The sequence below is a fragment of the Ursus maritimus genome, unplaced genomic scaffold (assembly GCF_017311325.1).
Source record: "Ursus maritimus isolate PB19 unplaced genomic scaffold, ASM1731132v1 scaffold_3, whole genome shotgun sequence".
Taxonomy (NCBI): Eukaryota; Metazoa; Chordata; class Mammalia; order Carnivora; family Ursidae; genus Ursus; species Ursus maritimus.
This window is the reverse complement of record NW_024425563.1, coordinates 5074866-5092035: the sequence shown is the minus strand read 5'-3', so window position 1 is coordinate 5092035 and position 17170 is coordinate 5074866. Positions and strand designations below refer to the sequence as shown.

General features: G+C 39.7%; 1 protein-coding gene and 1 pseudogene across 1 annotated transcript in view; both read right to left on the bottom strand.

The window, feature by feature from the left end:
• The window catches only part of KMT2C (lysine methyltransferase 2C), a 271020-nt gene that overhangs the window by 222981 nt on the left and 30869 nt on the right, over nt 1–17170 (bottom strand). The gene's annotated exons all lie outside the window — the stretch shown is intronic.
• On the bottom strand, nt 7168–9492 carry LOC103660937 (annotated as a pseudogene).

The following is a 17170-nucleotide window of genomic DNA, read 5'->3' as shown; positions in this document are numbered from 1 at the left end:
GACCAGTGGTTCTCAACTTGGCAAGGGGGAAGGAGCAATTTCTGCTCCCCACCAGGACAACTGGCAATGTCTAGAGCCATCTAGTGGGTCCAGGGATGCTGCTAAACATCCCTCAATGCACAGCACAGCCACCACAATCAGGAATCAGCCAGCCCCAAATGTCAACAGTGCCAAGGAGAGGAAACCCTGATGCAGAGCACCTTCCATTCCCTCTTCCTAGGCAACCGTTTAATGCACGTTACTTCCATCTTCTGCTTCTATTCTACAATGTCTTATGATCCCCTAAGAAACGCACAACACCATTTTAATAATTTGGCAAGTGGAACCAAACATACCAAGAATTTTGAGATTTGGCTTTAAAAAAATTTATAAGCTACATTTATTTTACATTAACTTTTAGAAATAAAATTATCTTCCTCTCCTGACATCTACCGTTCTCAAAAACTTAAGCTAAAAGCTTTGAGTAATGTTTGATTATTCCTTTTCCTTTTGTGTCCTACAGCAGTTAATCACCGCATTCTGCCACTTCTTTCCATGTAATGCCTCATATTTCAACTTTCTATTCCCAGTGCCATCAGCTAAAATACTTCACTGTTTTCCCTGGAGCTCCTGGTGTGTCTCATTCCCTCTCTTTCTTCCTCCCTCCCTCCCTCCCAAGCTATCCTACTCACTAGCTCTACATTTTTCACCTGCTCAAAATTCCATAAGATTGCCTACAACGTAACAAATAAGAACCTAATTCCTGATACTCCGCATTCAAGGTCTTTTTCCAACTGGCCACAACTTTCCAGTTCTTTTTCCCAGTGCTTTCCTCGGGAATATCCTCTCAGAAAAATGAGTTATTCTGAGGCACACAAACAACCTCTCCAGATCAGAGAAATCAAAAGCCACGCAGGCTTCATTGAGATAAAGGATAGGCTTTTAACTCTCAGGATCAACTTAAAGGGAATCCTGATCTAGCCACAGCTCTTTTTTAATGAAAGATAACCCTAACCCCCTTGGCTCACTGTCCTTACTTAGAACATCCCTTATTCGCCTTTCCACCTCTCTGAACTCATCTTCCTCTTCAAATCTCCCACCTTTCCAAACAATTCTCACAGCAGAGTCATCTCTGCCACCACCATCTGCCCACCCACCACATCCCATACCTGTGGCTCTTAGGTCATTTTATTTATTTGGTAATGAAATGTCATTTCATTTTTACTATTTCTCTTTTATAGCCAGACAGCTTAAATTATGATTGATTCATTCATAAGCCAAATGGAAAATAAGTGGGGTATTCACATTTCCAAGCCAATCTTCAATGTTCTTTAGAAGATTTTTTTTTTTTAATCAAAATTCCCAGGACTGGCAAGAGAACAGGGTATATTCACATACTAGTGGTAAGAATATAAATTGGTACAATTATGCTATACTCGTATTTGTTAATACTAAAAGTCTAAAATCTGTATACCCTCTGGCCCAGGAATTTCACTTGAGAATTTATCATCAGTAAATAGTAAAGTGCACAAAGGGTTAGCTATAAGGATATTCATGGGCATGTTATTTCTAACTCTCAGAGACTGAAAACGCAAAACAAAACAAAACTTCCTTGTCCAACAAGAAAAGACTATTCAGATGAATCATTTATTTAAGCAATGTAAGACTCTGAAGCTACTAAAAGCTTACAGTACTACGGGAATTGACATGGAATCTCTTTATGATTATCCTATTATAAAAATATAAATAATATGACCCCATATACCTTATTTTATGTATTTTTATATATTATGTGTCCTATTTTTCCTAAACTTTTTCTACATATATATACATACATATATAATTTGTATGTATCAAAAATATATACTAGTAAATGTATATATACAAATAGGAGAAAATATCATTTTCTTTTATTAATGAATATTTACATTTTAACTGTATTAAATTTTATGGATACAATAAAACATTTCTAAGGCCTATTTATAGTTAAACCATAATCTTACAAAACCTAAGAAACCTTGACTTAATGTATCTGTGAGAAAAACAATTTCAGTAAGAACGCTAAAACACATCCCCACAGTTCAACAATCGCACAGTGTCACCAGCTACATTAGGCACTCTCGCTCTGACATAAGCTAGGGGGCTAATCAGCCAGAAGCCCTAGGAAAGAATCTGGTGATGTAAGAGCAAGGGGAAGAGGAGGAGGCCTGGAAAGCCTGGGAGGGAGGGATTAAATGACACATGCTATGTGGACTGGTTTGTGTGTTGGGCACAAAGCATAAATAAACGGAGATGAGAAGGGTGTCATCAGACCCAAAAGGCAATATAGTGGAATGCTGTGGGCATGAGTTCCAGAGGCCAAATGCTTAGGTTCAATGTCACCCCTGCCTCTTACCAGAAGCGTAACCTTGAGCAAGTCACTTAAGTTCCCTTGCGTGTTTGCTCCCCTATATAATGGGGACAGCAGCATGCCAAGAGCAGTGCCTGCCACTGCAGCTGAGGGCACCTCTCCATCTACAGCTACTGTTACCACCATCACCCCCACGATGGTGACCGGAAGCACTGTGCATCCTACTCGCTAGGACAGCAGCAGCGCTTCTCAACCACCAATCACTTTCTTAGCCTGCTTTCTCTCCTTGCCAGTGGCCCATGCTCAGAAAAGAACATGAGCCAGGACTCTAGAAGGAGGTTTAAGACGGGGAAGTAGGGGGCTTTGGGGTGGGGGAGTGGGGGGACAGGAGCAGGGAGTAATAGGAATAAAGAAAACCAAATCTGTATAAGCAGTTCAGAAAAAGGGCACATGAGTCACTCCCCACAGTGCTGCCACAGTGATCTTCATAAAACGTGTCTCTTACATCATTCACCTGGATTACAATCTTTCACCGTCTCTCCACTGACTTTGTGGAGTTGATTAAAACTATTCCTTAAACTGACTTAAAATCCACACCACCTCTGCATCCTTATCTCCTGACTCCCTTCCACAAGCACACTCAGCTTCCAGCCATACTAAATTTCCTGTTACAAACTCACTTTGCAGCCTTTGCGGGTGCTGCCTCCTCTGCCTGGAAAGGAATCTCTACCTCCCCAACAGAAGCAAACTGCTACTCCACTTGCAAAACACAGTTCGTGATCAACTCCAGAGCCGTTTCCTGACCTTCGAAAGCTAAGTATCTCTGCTGTGTGCTCCCCACTACGTGCACAGCACTATTTCTGCCTCTGTTAAGGCTCCTTGACCTAATTCCAATGTGTGCGTATTGGGGGCAGGGGGAGACCAAGCAATTATCGGATGCCAGCAGGGTGTCCCCCCTACCCCCCACTTCAGATGCCAGGGAACAAACCCCAGGCTGTTGCCTATCCTTCTGGCCAACTGCATACAGTCTGGAAGTTGCAATGATCTTCTCCGTAGGTTTGATTAATTTGCTAGAGCAGCTCACAGAAATCAAGGAAACACTTACATGTACCACTTTATTAAAATATATATTAAAGAATACAAATCAACAGCCAGATGAAGACATAGATAGGGCAAGGTCCCAAAAAAAGGAGCTTCTGTCCTTGAAGAGCTTGGGGCCGAGTTCAGTGGCATGTGGAAGCATTCTGGTTCCCCAAACATGGAAGCTCTCAAAAAAGGAAAAAAAGAAAAAGAAAAAAAAAAGGCCTAAAAGCTATTCTCTTAGGGGACGCCTGGGTGGTCATTAAGCGTCTACCTTCGGCTCAGGGCGTGATCCTGGCGTTCTGGGATCGAGTCCCACATCGGGCTCCTCCACTGGGAGCCTGCTTCTTCCTCTCCCACTCCCCTGCTGTGTTCCCTCTCTCGCTGGCTGTCTCTCTGTCACATAAATAAATTTTAAAAAATCTTAAAAAAAAAAAAAAACTTATTAAAAAAAAAAGCTATTCTCTTAGGTTTTTATGAAGGCTTCATTACATAGTCATAATTGACTATGTCACTGGCCATTGGCTGATTCAACCTCCAGCTTCCCTCCTAGGGGGAAGCTACTGAAAATTCCAACCCTCTACTCACATGGTCCTTCTGGCAACCAGTCCCCACCCTTGGGTGGAGTCCAAAAGTCACCTTCATTAATAACAAGACACCCAATTCACCTTTATGGCTCTGAAGTATTTTCAGGAACTCTGGATGAAGACCAAATATATCTGAAAAACATATTGCATTGTCACACGGTACTGGTCCACCACTAGGCAGGGACTCCATCGAGGGATCCTTCCTGTATCTGTTAATTCCTAGATACTTTCCTGCGTAGTGACTAATACATAAGAAAATAAGGATGGAAAAACTTATTAATCATAGTTGGAAAATGTTTATGAACCAACTGATTAGACTGTAAATTGGTAAAAAAAGAGAATCAAATATTCATCCTGCCTTTCCCATATAAACTGTTGCACTAGGCAAGCAAACAATAAATGAGGGGGGTTTTTCTCTTTATAAAAGTATTCCAGCAAATAAAATGAGGGATGAGTACATCATCATTTTACAATCCCTGACAAATCAATAGATCTGGGCACTGGTCATCAAGAGCTGCTGATATCACAAAGGGACAACCAGACATTATGCGCCTCCTGGGAAAGAATGCACCACCACCTAAGAAGCAATCATGAAAAAAATTGAATCGGAATCTGATCAAGTCCCACCTACTCATTTGGAAATACAGAGAACAGAGAAACATGTTAAACCTCAGGAAATACAATCAGCAAAATCCAGATGGTAGGAAACTCTATGGGGTAAATAAATTGCAAGAAAAGGAGGGCAGTAGCCTATAGATTAAGAGAGACTGAATCACAATGTGTGGGCCTATGTAAATCCTGATTCAAACAAACCATTAAAAGAGAGAAAGAGAGACCTGCTTAAGCTGAACACTGAATACTTAATGATATTATGGATTTAACTGTTAATTATTTTAGGAATAACAGAGTATTAGCTTTTATTTCTTTGCTTTTTAGAAATACACTGTCAAACATTTATAAATGCAATTACATTATGCTTGAAGTTTGTTTCAAAATAACATGAGAAGTAGGTAACAGTATAAATGAAACACAATTAGTCATGTATTGGTAATTGTTTAAAAGAGGTGTCAGGTACTCAGGGTTACGATTCTTACACATTTGTATTGGGGCAAATTTTCTAATTAAAAAAAAAACCCAAACAGGTAGAAACGAAAAAGAAGTGACCATAAGTCTACTTAACACCAGGGCAAGTGCAGGGAAGGAAAAACGATCACAGATGGAGGTGACAGCAATTTGAAAGAAATTATTTTAGGGGCACCTGGGTGGCTCAGCCGTTAAGCGTCTGCCTTCGGCTCAGGTTATGATCCCAGGGTCCTGGGATCAAGCCCCGCATCGGGCTCCCTGCTTGGCGGGAAGCCTGCTTCTCTCTCCCCCACTCCCCTTGCTTGTGTTCCCTCTCTCGCTGTCTCTCTCTGTCAAATAAATAAAATAAAGAACGAACGAACGAAAGAAAGAAAAAATTATTTTAGTACAAAGACCTTTGCTAAAGAAAAGACACCAAGAGAAGACAGACTTGGGACACAGTAGAGTGCAGAAGATTAACTGAAGCGTGTGTGCACAGGACTTTCAGCAGAGCATTAAAAAAGCACAGACCCTCCAGCAAACAGTGCCTGAGTTCAAATCCTGGCTCCCCAACTCATTCCATGCCTCCATTTCCTCAGATGTTTAAAAAAAAAAAAAAAAAAGATTTTTTAAAAAAGGACAAAAATAGTTTTTACTTCTGAGGACATTTGTAGAATTAAATGAATTAATACAGTTGTCCTAAAGAGTATTTCACAGATGATCATGATATTTGTTAACTGTTCCCTGCCTCATCACCACCCTCCCCACTGTTCATATGGAAACACAGACCCCCAAGAGGTAAAATGACCTGCTTACCAACAACCTCGCAACCAACTCCCAGACTGAGTACTCACTGCAGACTGGCTGGCTAGTCACCAAACACATTTCCCTTTCCTGCAGGACGTGTGGCTAGACTACATTTCCCAACTTCCCTTCTGTGTGTCTGACTTCCAGACGATGAAATGTGGGCAAAGTGACTAGAGACCTCTTCACCAACCCCAGGCCCTGCCCCCAAATCTCCCACACCCCATCTCTCCCCCATCTGCCAGGTGGGTATCAAAGGCCAGGGCAATCCTGGACGTCAAGTGTTGAAGACAGCAGAGAACAGATCAGCATACGAGTCCCAGTAGAATAAACTGTTACTGTCTCAAACCCCTGAGAGTTCAGGGTTTATCTGTTACAGCAGCTTACATAACTTCAATTAACATACTTTTTATGGACCCATCACAAGAATCATTACTCATTTTACAGACAGGAAAACTGAAGCTTGGAAAGGGCCATGGTCACACAATTATTAATTGGTGCATCTAGGATGTGAACCAGCACTGGCTTAATACAGAGCTCAGGCTCTTAAGTATCGTTAAGACCAGTAAACGGCACCAGGATTTCTAATTTACAATAGATACGTTTAATATATAATTTGGTTATACATTCCTAAAACATTCACTTTAATCTCTCAGAAAAATAACTACAGAACAGTGTTACTTTAAAGCAGAAAGACAAATAAATAGTCCCCCAAAAGTTTAAGTGTGGTTTTTACAACAGACAAGAAACACACCAGAATAAGATATTTTAAAAATACCACGTAGAAAAACAAAAACAAAAAAAGTATATTAAAGAGGCCACACTTCCTTACCCTTGCAAGTAGCCCATAACAGTACAAGTTCTAGTATTTTATTTACTTATTTGAGAGAGAGAGCATGAGTGGGGTGAGGGACAAGGCAGAGAGAAAAGAAAAGCAGACTTCCCACTGAGTAGGAAGCCTGATGCAGGCTTGATCCCAGGACCCATGATATCATGACCTGAGCTGAAGGCAGCCACCGAACCAACTGAGCCACCCAGACACCCCAAGTTTTAATATTTAATCCAACTTTTCCCACTTGATTTTACCTGATTTACTGATAATTATATAACATGATTTCATAACATTAGTAATTTTTAAATATTTAATAAATGGAATAATCATTTTATTTCAATCATCACTGAACTGGATCTACATCATTAATCAAAATGTACCTACAAAGATGTACAAGATATACTATTAAGCAAAAGAAATTATTTAACAGTGTTTACAGCATAATTCCACCTACATCTGTTTTTTTTTTTTTCCTATGCACATACATCTCTTACCTACAATTGAAAAATATCTGGAAAGAAATATAAGAAAGTTTCCAGTGATAACCTCTGAGGAGTAGAACTAAGTCCGTGATTTATATCTTTAGTTAGAGTTTGAATTTATGACGAACACATATACTTTTAGAATAAGGAATACTTTTAAAAAAGAAAGACATATCTATGATTTACAGTAATATAAAGTTATCAAATTCCCCAAACCCCAAGTTACCATGATATGTAGGAAAACACATAGGTTGGGAGAAAAAAATTATAGCCCTTTATAATGAATATATCATTTGATCAATTTCATTCATCTATACGGATATATATGTTTACATATCTATAAGTAAATCTATCTTAAAACATTTTAATAGTTAGAAAAGAACTGTAGCCCTTCATAATGAATTTATCATTTGACCAACTGCACTTATATGGACATATATATGTAGACATCTATAAGTAAATCTTTATTTTTTTTTAAAGGAGTCACACGTGCGACAGACTGAGCAAGCCAGACGCAAGTATATCTATTTTAAAACACTTAAGTACACATACACACACACACACACACACACACACACGCAGTATATTCTAATCAGGGGATTTTGACAACAGTTAACTAAGCACATTCCTTTTAATGAAATTTTGTTCTAACCTGAAGAGTATCTGGGATTATATGAGGAAAAACAATATATCAGAATTTTTAAAACAGTTCTTTTTTGGGATCCAAACTTGATAATGTTTTTGGAGACTATTTTAGTCTTTAAGCTTTCTTCAAATGTTTCAGACCCTTCAAAGAGAAAAGAGCGATTCAGAATCAAATCTCATTTGTCAAGGACTTCACTGTGTCCTAAGCACCGTTATAAATTAATGTAAAATTATATCACATTCATCAAAACAGTATTTGCGAAGAGCCCAGGGGTTATTATTATTGTAATTAAAATGTGTTAAGATGAATGTTCCTTAATCTAGAATTTTATGCAACTGTATAACAGTGAGACAGGAAACAAATTATTATTATCTGTGCTAATGGAATTGGGGTGGGGGAAGACTATGGTAATGATAATCCAAATATAGCAAGCATTCAAAATAAGTTATATTTGGCTTTAAAATGTCTTTTTAACCCATTTATTTAAGTATGAGAAACTTTCTGATAGTTTGAAAATTCTAAGTCAAAGGATGTCTAAAAATAAAGCCACACTATGAAAAAAGATGAATCTGCAATAAGTATAAATTATATGTTTGTCTCTTCTTCTTCTTCCAAACAAAAGTTCTCACATACTTATTACTGGACCAACCTACCGGTGCAGAAGATTAGTAACAGGGAAAAATCATTTCCCCAATAAACATGTGTATTGTTCAGGTGGTAGTGATGTTTACAGACAGGACAACAAGCCATCGCATGTTGTCAGTGTGCCATCGCATGTGCCATCCCTTACAGCCCCAGCCTGGTTCTTCTCCAATGCCTCCTCTTGGAGTGGTACCTGATTTTACTATCAGTTTTCATCCGAATCCACTGTTTAATGGGATGATTCTGCCCAGGAATTGCTTGATCCTGAAAGTCTTGTGAGAAGACATGGCCAGGAACAGTCAACCGCACACCAAGATGGCGGAGAAAAGGAGAGAGCTCTGTATGTCTATCTTTAGCCTCTCCCCACCACTGCCCCTCTCCTAAATCTAGAAATAAGCCACAGCCTTACCTACTTCTAAATGTCCATAATTCCTGAACTTCTTCCTTCCTCTCTAGACACCATATACTTTACATTTAGAGCCGAGGTTCTTTAGAAAGTCTCATTAGTCACTTATGCCTATACTTCCTCTTTAATGTACCACCAAACCTGCAATCTGGTTAACAAACCCATTATTTCATGGATATTAGACAGACTGTCAGATCTATCAGACCCTCAATAAGTTGTCCTATCTTCCCCCACACTTATCTCTAGAACTGACACAGTACATCACACACGATATCTTGGCTTCTCTGGCTGTTCTCTCACAGCCTCTACAATGTTTCCTTCTGACCACCTGTGAAAATACTAATGCTCCCTGGAATACAGTTCCAAATGTCTCTCCTCTCTCAACACCCACCTTTACATGGACTCCCGGCTCTCCAGTCCACACCCACCATCCACATATCCAAACACCCAGTGACCGTCTTCACCTGAATATAATACACCCTAAATTCAGCAAATCCCAAACTGAATCTGTCATCATCTAGTGTCTACCCAGTTTGCTCTGTCCACCTAGAAACTTAAATCATTTTGGTGTCCTCCTCTTCCTAAATACCTCCTATTAGGGGTGCCTGGGTGGCTCAGTCGGTTGGGGGTTTAACTTTGGCTCAGGTCATGATCTCATGGTCCAGGGATCAAGCCCCGCACATCAGACTCTCCGCTCAGCGGTGAGTCTGCTTCTCCCTCTCCCTCTGTGATTACTTTCACGCTCTCTCAAATAAATAAGTAAAATATTGGGAAAAAAAATACCTCCTATTAATCCTACCTCTAAAATCTCTTTTCAATCTGTTCCCCTCTCCCTCATCCACAAAACTACTTCAGGTACTCATTCCTCTCACACTTGCCAACATCAACTACTTCCATGCTCCCTCCGTTTATCCCCATACTAATGCTAGACAAATATTTTGAAAATGCAAATATGCTGGTACTCTCCTTTTTTCGATCTTTCAATGGTCACATACTCTGCGCCTTAGAGACAGAAATACAAACCTCTTACAACAGCATAAAAAAAACCCTTCCTGATGCAATTTATGCCAACCCACTCAGCCTCAGTCGCTTACTCCTCTATATGTTATACTTTCATCATACTTCATCTATTATCGTCCCCCTCAAAACTCTGTGCCTTTACATGTGCTATTATTCCCTCTGCCTAAAATACATTTTGGGCAGTCGTCACAAGCTTCAGTTCAGAAAGCTTCATGTAAGCCTCAGGGGCAATGAGCTCATGTTGCAGTTCAGTACTCACACACCTCTCCAAATGTATCTCTACTCCTGCCCCTTCACTTAACTTTGAATTTATGGGCAGGGGTCTCATCTTATTCTGCATACAAATATTCTTGAACCTACAGGTTACAGCCCAATAAACGCACCATGAGTTGGAACGTATTTTAAGTCAAAAATGCATTTAATATCACTAACCTACCAAACATCATAGTTTAGCCTGACCTATCTTAAACATAATCAAAACACTTAAATTAGCTTACAGTTGGGCAAAATCACCTAATACAAAGACTATTTTACAATAAAGCGTTGTATTATCTCATGTAATTTATTAAATACTGCACAGAAAGTGAAAACCAGAATGGTGGTATGGGTACAGAACGGACGTCAGTGTGTCGTTCATTCACCCTCCTGTTCACGAGGCTGACCGGGGTGCTGCAGCCTGCAACTGCTGCCCAGCATCACCAGCGAGCTTCATACCACATAGCACCAGCCTGGGAAAAGATCCAAATTCAAAATTCAAAGTATGGTTTCTATTGAATGCATACTGCTTTTGCACCACCATAAAGTCAAAAACTCCCAAGTGGAACCATTGTAAATGGACCGTCCTAAGTCAAACCATGAAAGCCAGGGACCATCTGTGCTTCCAATGCCTAGCATACATAGTATCTCACAAAGCAGTCAGTACTCAGGAAGTACCACATAAATTCATAGACTGACATACACACATAAAAAGTTTTAGTGCATCAAGCACTTAAGACAAATACAAAATTAATCAATTTATACTGAAGAGGCTTTAATATATTGGCATGTACACAGATATATACAAACACACATACGCTTCACAAACACACACCCCCATAAATAGATCATCATGTCTGGTTCCACATAACAAGTTCATTTCCCCAACCTAATACAACCCTACAGTAATTCTTTGCTGCTATGTGTACTGCTCACACTGAGTTCAAAGAAACTAATGTAATTACCCATAATCATATGAATTCATATGCCCAAAGATACAAGGATAGGAGATTTTTCTGGAAATATATATATATAAGTTATTAGTGGTTTGGGGGCAGGACAGTGTTATAGGCTGAATTGCCCCCCTCCTCCAAATTCTTATTTTTAAGTCTTAACCCCTAATACCCCAGAATGTGACTGCATTTGGAGATAGGGCCTTTAAAGAGGTAATTAATTTAAAATGGGGTTGTTAGGTTGGGCCATAACCCCAAACGACTGGTATCCTTAGAAGGCTAGGACACAGGCACACACAGAGGGAGGGCCACGGGAGGACACAGAGAGAAGGCAGCCATCGGTAAGCCAAGGAGAGAGGTCTTGGGAGAAACTAAACCTGCTGGGACCTTCATCTTGGACCTCCAGCCTCCAGAACCAAGAGAAAGTAAGGTTCTGCTGGTGAAGCCACCCAGTCTATGATATTTTGTTATGACAGCCCAAGCTGAATAACAGAGGGGGCTTCTAGTTTATAATACTTAAATTTCCTTTAAAAAGTTTTTAAATTAGTTAACTTATTAATTTCCTAATCAAGTACATGGAATTTTTTTGAGCCAGTAAGAATTATGTGAACAGTGGGATTATGGACATTTTCATCTTCTTCATGTTGGTTTGTATTTAAAGACCTTAGAAAGGGCACCTGGGTGGTGCAGTTGGTTAAGCATCTGACTCTTGGTTTTAGCTCAGGTCATGATCTCGGGTGGTGGTGTGGAGCCCCACATCAGACTCCAAGCTCAGTGCGGAGTCTGCTTGAGACTCTTCCTCTTCCTCTGCCCCTCCCTCCACTTGCGGGCACATGCTTTCTTTCTAAAATAAATAAATAAATCTTTAAAACATAATTAAAAAATTAAAACCTAACAAAATGCTATCAAATTAAATGACACAACTGAATATCTTTGACATCGGAGTTGACCGTACTCTGACGACAAAAGCGACATTTTATCTTACTATTTTTCATTTGAAACAAAATAATATACAATGTTGTTAAAATAAGGTATTTTCTAATTTTTACCAGCTCCACAAAGGAATTGGTGAGGCAGACACTGGAGAAGAGCACTGTTGTTAAACACAGCCCTGGAAGTACCTGGGTGGCTCAGTCTGTTAAGGATCTGCCTTCAGCTCAAGTCAGGATCTCGGGGGTCCTGGGATTCAGCCCCACGTTGGGATCCCTGCTTGGTGGGGAGTCTGTTTCTCCCTCTTTCTCTGTGCCCCTCCCCCCCCACTTGTGTGTGCGCATGCGCACTCTCTCTCTCTCTAATAAATAAAATCTTTAATAAACAAACAAACATCCTGGAGATGAGAGAACCCACAGTTATAAAGTACAAAATAGCCCGATGAGCCAGTGACGCCTTCTTGTACTGGGGTAAAAAGTTACTGTAGCAACTAGGCACCATACAGCAGATCCTGTGAGTTAGGCATCTTACATACATTGTCCCTCTCATAACAACCCAGAACAGCAGAGATGAAAATTCCCCCATTTTTTAGATAAGGAAACTCGGGCATAGAGAGATTAAGTCACTGGCCAGGGTCATACAGTTGGAAAGTCGAAGAGCTATGACTCAAACCCAAGTCTCTAGGTCTTAAAATCCCATGCTGCTTGATACTAAGAGCCCTTGAATGCTTAACAAATATTTACTAAACACCTGCTATATGCACTTTGCCAGGTGTGTAAGACAGAGCCACGACTCAAACATAGTCACTATTCTCAAGGACTCAGAATCTCCTCCTTAACATTCTGTTTCATATATGCTTTTCCTACCTCTGTAACTAGGTTTTAAAGCTCCTCAAAAGAGCTGTAACACAAAGGGGAAAACAGAGAGCTTTGAGTTAGAAACCTGCAAAAGTTCTGGCTTTTTCACTTATATAAATCAACAAATTAGACTCCTCATAGTAAACGGTTGTGGATCAAGTAATACACATGAAAATGCTTAAGAGAGTGCCTGGCACACAATGGACATTAAATAAATGTTCATCAAATACAATATTCATTTACAACCTTCACAGACAAGCAGACCCAGAACTCAAACTTTCTATTTTCTCAGTGCTGAGATTTCTCCAATGGCCTCTTCAGTATTCAAGGATTCCACTCACCTATCACTCTATCCCGTTCTTCTACAGGACACACTACTTAACACTCTAACTACTTAACTACTTAACACTGAAGCTTCTTTATAACGTAGTCTTTTAGAGTAATGGTCTCCAAAGTGGAATGCACACAAAATACTACGTGTCCTAATCACAGGCCTGAAAATGCTAGAACTTAAGACTGATAATAATAAGGAATATAAAATTTAACTCTCCTACTACTTAATGTACAGACTGTTTATAATACATGTATACAACTTATTTCAAAAAGAAAAATGGGGTGCCTGGCTGGCTCAGTCAGTGGAGCATGCAACTCTTGATCTCAGGATCATGAGTTCAAGCCCCATGCTGAGTATAGAGCCTACTCAAAAAAAGGGGGGGATATAAATGCTGGCGTTAAGGATTTGAATTCTTAATAATAGGGGGAGTCATTCAAATATAAGCTTGGAGACAACTGCTTTAGAGCCACAACTGTACATTAGTTATGGTAAGTTCCATGTGGGAACTGTGACATGGATATATTATATTTTTATTAACACTAAACACTACAAATAGGCCTAGCAATTTCCCCACTTCTGTGCCACCTATCCTTAAGTTGTTCCTTCTGTCTGGGCACCCACTAACACATAATTCCTACCCTTCTCAGCAAATATCCATTCATCTCACCATGTAGTCTTTCCAGTTGTGCATAGTGAGAGTTCATAACCACCCTATAAATCTAAAGCTATGAGTTTGTAAGTCAAATTATAATACAGGGCTAATATAAGGAATAATGTAGGTACCTTTCTCTTCCTCTAAGATATAACTTCATTAGAAAGAAAACGATATTGTTTATCATTACACTCCCCTCTGCACCTCCTGGAAAAACATTCCTCTGGGCAAATCTTGATCAGATAGAATACGCTGTATATAATACATACTAAACTGATTGTCCTTATAAATCTACACTTAGATCTTCCAGTAAAAAATATTCCTCACGAAAAAGATGTAAGTGAATGTGTATTTATTGTGAGCGCTAATACACGAGACACCCAACGACTGCTTTAACAGTGTGGTAACTATTTGCATGATGGTACAGAAAGTAAACCGGGTGACTTACTTAGAGAATCTGCTGTTTTTAAGTACAGAACTTGGAATTTAGAAATTATTCTAATATCCTACCAAAAGTATATTAAAGTGAACACTCTGAAAACAGAGAACTAAATATATTTTTACTGGCCTGCACTGAATTCTCTCTCGGCTGTGCCTAAATTATCACATGCAGAAGATGTAGCTGTATCTCACCCATCTGTGCTCCCACAACCCTATCTTCAATATGACGGAAAATTGGGGAGGTCTCAGAACACCTGCATAACTGTGGAAATGGCTCAAATTCATATACTCACAATTTTGTTTTGAACAATGAAATGTATATATAGTTAGAGGGGGGAAAATACAGTTTTAAAAATACCTTCTATAATAGCTCACAGCTACTTCACAGTGACCCCACTTCCCCACTTGTAACTCACCTGGGTAGTTATTGGTAATCAACCCTTAGTCAAAGGCAAAAGGGAGCATTCCCCTTAAGTGTCTTAAAGGCCCTGTGCTTAGCATTCAGCACGCATTATCTCACTGAAAGCTCAGGGTTTAATTAACTTGCCTAAAGTCAATCAGAAGCTCCAAATTGGAACTCCAAGAACCAGCATTTGCATTGTATTTTATATGAATGGCATCCCAGCACAACATGAGTGAAGCTGTGCAATGAATGAATTGGTCTGGGTCACAAGCTAATAAGCAGTGGAGTTAAAGCTCAAAAACTCTGCCAGATCTGAGGAGAAAGAACACACTCACAAGTTTAAAGCTATACTGCCTCCCACCCTGAAACTGAAGGATGAACAATTAATCATACAATGAAACAAAAATGTCTTGTTATAAATAACCCAGTTATCAGCCTTGCTGGTGAAGAAAGAATGGGGGCAGGGGGAGAGTCAATAGGTAATGACTACTGAAGAGACAAGCAAGAAGAAATTAAAAAGCAAACCCTACTGAAGAATTTGCCTTGGACGAAACTGCACATCTTCAGTTGCAGCAGGCAGCAGCAACAGAGAGATCTGGGGGTACAGAAGAATCAGGGCACTTTGGGTTTTCCCACCCACCACACCCGTCCCCTAACAATACCACTAAGACAGCTTTATAAATGACTAGCCAGCATTCGGATTAAAATGACACACCCTTAGTAGGAAAAACTATAAATTATGCATCAGACTCTGCATTCACCTGCCCCTATTTGTAACTTCGAAAGGATTCATTTATTTCAAAATTAGAAAACTGATCTCAGAGTAAAAAACTCATTAAAATACACGGCTTAGAAATACTTAGAATCTATTGTAACAAGCATTTATTTTCTTAACACCCAACAGAAAAATGGGCAATGACACAGAGAAGCCACTACCAGCTACACAACCAACAGGCACTCACTCACTCCCTTCGCAACTTGTTCTTGCTGTCAGAGTCCATTTCCTATTATAAGGCCTTGAAAGGAAAAGGTTTTTGCTTTCCTGGACTCACCCATACCTGTGACATGGGTACATGACCAATCACAGCCACAGGATCTGAGGAAAAATCCACTGAGGGCTTCCAGGTAGGTTTTTGTTCTAAATTAAAGAGCGGTGTGTGAACAAACAGACTTCGTTTTCACGGGGCTGTGGTCATGGGGACTACTGGATACGTGAACTGTGACTCCTCTCTACTTCTCACATCTAACTCCTCAACAGATCCTTTCAGTCCTACCTTCAAAACATGCAGAATTACTTCTCTGTCTCCTATCGCTTTCCAAATCATCTCTCACCTGTCTGCTTGCAATGCTCTCGTGACTGTCATGCCTGCTTCAACCTTTATCCCCTTCATTCTCTTCTCAACACAGCAGCCAGCATGAACCCCCTAGAGTCACAGTCAGATAAGGTCAGTGCTCTGCCCCAAACCCCCAAAGGTATCTTATCTCAGGCAGAATAAAAGCCAAAAAGATCTCACAATGGTCTACAAGGCCCCGCATGATCTGACTCACTGCTTCTCTCTCCCTCCATCGCTCAGCTCTGCCCCTGGCTCTCCTTTCAGTTCTTTGAACATGCCAGCACAGTCCTGCCTCAGGGCCTGTGCACGACATGCTCTTCCCCCACATCCCCACCCTAGCACTCTGACTACCTAAAAGACTCAACTCACGTCACCTCATTGAAGCCCTCCCTGATCACACCACTTAAAATAATCCAATTCAGCCTGCTTACTACTTTATTTACTTTATTTTTATTACTTTATGTATTTTATTACTTTGTTTTTCTCCTTAACACTTAACATCATCTTACATACTATTTATTTTACCTACTTGTGCATCCCTCCTTTGCCCCCATCAAAACGTAAGCTCCCTGAGGGGTCTGTTTTGTTCACTGCTATACTTCCCATACTTTATTTTTTTATTACGTTTTTATTTTAATTCCAGTATAGTTAACATACAGTGTTATAAATGTCAAGTACACAATATAGTGATTCAATAATTCTATACATTGCTCAGTGCTCATCATGATAGTATACTTCCCATACTTTAGACTACTGCCTGATACCCTGCAGGTACTGAATAATTATTCAAGTGAATTAATCTAGCAACCATCAATAACAAATTGAAGATTAAAAAACAGGAGAAGGGAAAGCATCTGGGTCCTTGAAAATTTCACTGAGCTACTTAATCACATCTGGACTTCTGATGATATGAGATAAAATTTTACTAATTGTTTAAGCCATTTTAAATTAAGATTTTTGTCATTTGAAGCCAAAAGGTACTGATACAGAATACAAGTGGACAGTTGCAAAGAAGAAATGCTAATGGCAAAAATACTCAATTTAATTCATTCATAAGACCTGCAAATTTAAATAACCGTAAAATAATGTCAAGCAGCAAAAACATAAAAGCTTACTACGTA